Source organism: Vespula pensylvanica, chromosome 17 (assembly GCF_014466175.1).
Source record: "Vespula pensylvanica isolate Volc-1 chromosome 17, ASM1446617v1, whole genome shotgun sequence".
In the NCBI taxonomy this organism is placed as follows: Eukaryota; Metazoa; Arthropoda; class Insecta; order Hymenoptera; family Vespidae; genus Vespula; species Vespula pensylvanica.
Genome location: NC_057701.1, coordinates 1793733 through 1796203, shown reverse-complemented (window position 1 = coordinate 1796203; position 2471 = coordinate 1793733). Strand labels below are relative to the sequence as shown.

Sequence of the window (2471 nt, the reverse complement as noted above, 5' to 3'; positions counted from 1 at the left end):
TTTTTCTTGGAATGATTATTCACCAGGCACGTCGTGTCTCGCCTCTCATTCTTGATTAACAATAAGAGAAATCTTGAAAGTAAGAGAAAGAGATAGAAAGGAGTAAAAAAAAAAAGCGACAATAACAACAACAACAACAACACAACAACGCGAAGGAGGTGGAAAAGAAAAAGAAAGAAAGAAGAAGAAGAAGAAGAAGAAGAAGAAGGAGAAGAAGAAGAAGAAACAAATTGGTAACCGACTGTGGAATTCCTACTGATGGTTTTTGCCATTGGAATGTTTAGTATCTCTTGATGAGTATGTTAGAAAGAAAAAGGATGTAAAAAAGAAGAAGAAGAAGAAGAAGAAGAAGAAGAAGGAGAAGAAAGAAAAGGATTAAATACAGAGGAAGAAAAAGAAGAAGTCGAAGAAGAAGAAGAAGAAGAAGAAGAGGAAAAAGAAGAATTATAGATGGAGAAGAAGAAGAAAGAGTATTTTTCTTCTTTTTTCTTCTTTCTTCTCTCTTCCCACCCCCTCTTTTTTATTTTTTTTTATTTTTTTTTTTTGCATTCGTGGGTTCAACTGTGGGTAATAATATCCGTCTTGCATGAAAGCGTGTGAACGGTACACGTGCAGAAAGCCGAAGGGATCTCTTTTCTCCAGGCACCGAAAGTATTCAAGGAATGCGATAGTAAGTTCGTTTTACTCCTTGGAAACTGGGGCCCTTCGATGAGTCATTTTCGAAGAGAGATGAGAGAGAGAGAGAGAGAGAGAGAGAGATCCCTCAGGTATGTATTTCACATCGCCCACCCATGGATATATATGACTCACATGAGTGTGTGTGTGTGTGAGAGAGAGAGAGGGAGAGAGAGAATGAGAGCATGATTCATTCGACGAACAATTTCATGCGTTTCTTTTATCTCTCGAACGTTCGCCTAACACATCAGAGTCTACTACTTTCTCGCGAGCTCCCTGTTTCTCTCTATCTCAATTTCTTTTTCTTTTTGTCTCTCTAAACGTACATCTTCTTATTTCTATCCAACGAGAAGTATTTCTCACGATCCAATCGTGTCCATTTTTTCTTAGTATCTAATGAGTATATGTGTTATGGGTATGATAGTGAAATATAGTCTTTGGTAATTGTTTTTGTACTTTTATGATTGTACTTTTTTGTTTTATTGGTAATTTATATATGCATGTATGTATTTACAAAAGTATCAGTGTGAGAAAGAGAAAGAGATATTTTTATTTAATCTATTACTTCTTTAATATATTACTTCAATTCTTTTATGTGTGTATGTGTGTGTGTATATTTAGTATTTTTTTACTATATTAGTATAATACTTTTTATACACACATTTATACATACATGCATAAGTGTATGATCAATCAAAGAAAAGAGAAGTATATTTCACTAATTATCCATTCTCATCTAACGATACATTATTAAATTATCTACGAGCCCAGAAAGAAAAAAGAAAGAAAGAAAAAGAAAAAGAAAAAGAAAAAGAGAAGGACAAAAACGTTTCGAACGTTCTAATTAGCCGACAAAAAAGAAAGATGTGGGAAAAAACCATAAATTAATATCTTCATAAATAGGGAATGAGATTTATATACATACATATATTTTCGTCCGACGAGATAAATACTGTCTCAGACGAATGAAAGAAGAAAAAGAAGAGGAAGAAAAAGAAAGAAAAGGAATATAAAAAACAGTAATGGTGTCGCTCGAGTCGAAAGATTTGAACTTGTAGAAAAGTTTCGAAACGACGCAACGACGACGACACGACTATGATAATGATGATCATGATCAAGATGATCATGATCATGATGATGATGATGATGATGATGATGATGATGATGATGACGACGACGATGATGCCGATGATGCTGATGCTTAGAAGAGAAAATAGAAAGAAAGAAATATATATCCTTCGGCGTAAGACGAGAAGCCAAAGAGATGAAAAGGAACGGACATCAATAGTAGTAGAACTAATAATAGTAGTAGTGTAGTAGTGTAGTAGTAGTAGTAGTAGTAGTAGTGTAGTAGTAAAAGAAGTGGTGGAGGGTGAAGAAGGGAAGGCGGAAGAGACAAAGAGGAGTGCGAGGCAAGAATAAGAAAACAGGTCGAAGAGCCACGCGACCAGCCTGCGCCTGCGCGTCTCTTCTCCTTCTCTCCTCTCCTCTCCCCTCTCCTCTCTCTCTCCTTTCTTCTCCTCCCTTCCCCTCTTCTCCTTCCTCTCCCCTTCTCTGTCTCTCTCTATCTCTCTGTCTCTATCTTGCTTCCTCGCACGAAGCAGCAGCGTTTCATTTCCCGCCAAAATGTTACCACGAGACACGCTCTTCCCGCCACGAGGCTTCTTTCTTAACAATTTTATTATTTAATTTTTTTAAGTTATATATGTTTGTGTGTGTATATGTGTGTGGGTTATAGATTGGATATAGAAGAAAAATTTTGTTATTGATGTAGATTATTTTTTTTTTTTTTTTTT

At 35.8% G+C, this 2471-nt stretch overlaps 1 protein-coding gene and 1 long non-coding RNA gene across 3 annotated transcripts in view; one reads left to right on the top strand and one right to left on the bottom strand.

Annotated features, from left to right (window-relative positions):
* The window catches only part of LOC122635292, a 12945-nt gene that overhangs the window by 1273 nt on the left and 9201 nt on the right, over positions 1-2471 (top strand). The gene's annotated exons all lie outside the window — the stretch shown is intronic.
* LOC122635290 overlaps positions 1-2471 on the bottom strand; it is a 9270-nt gene that overhangs the window by 4396 nt on the left and 2403 nt on the right. The window lies entirely within an intron of this gene.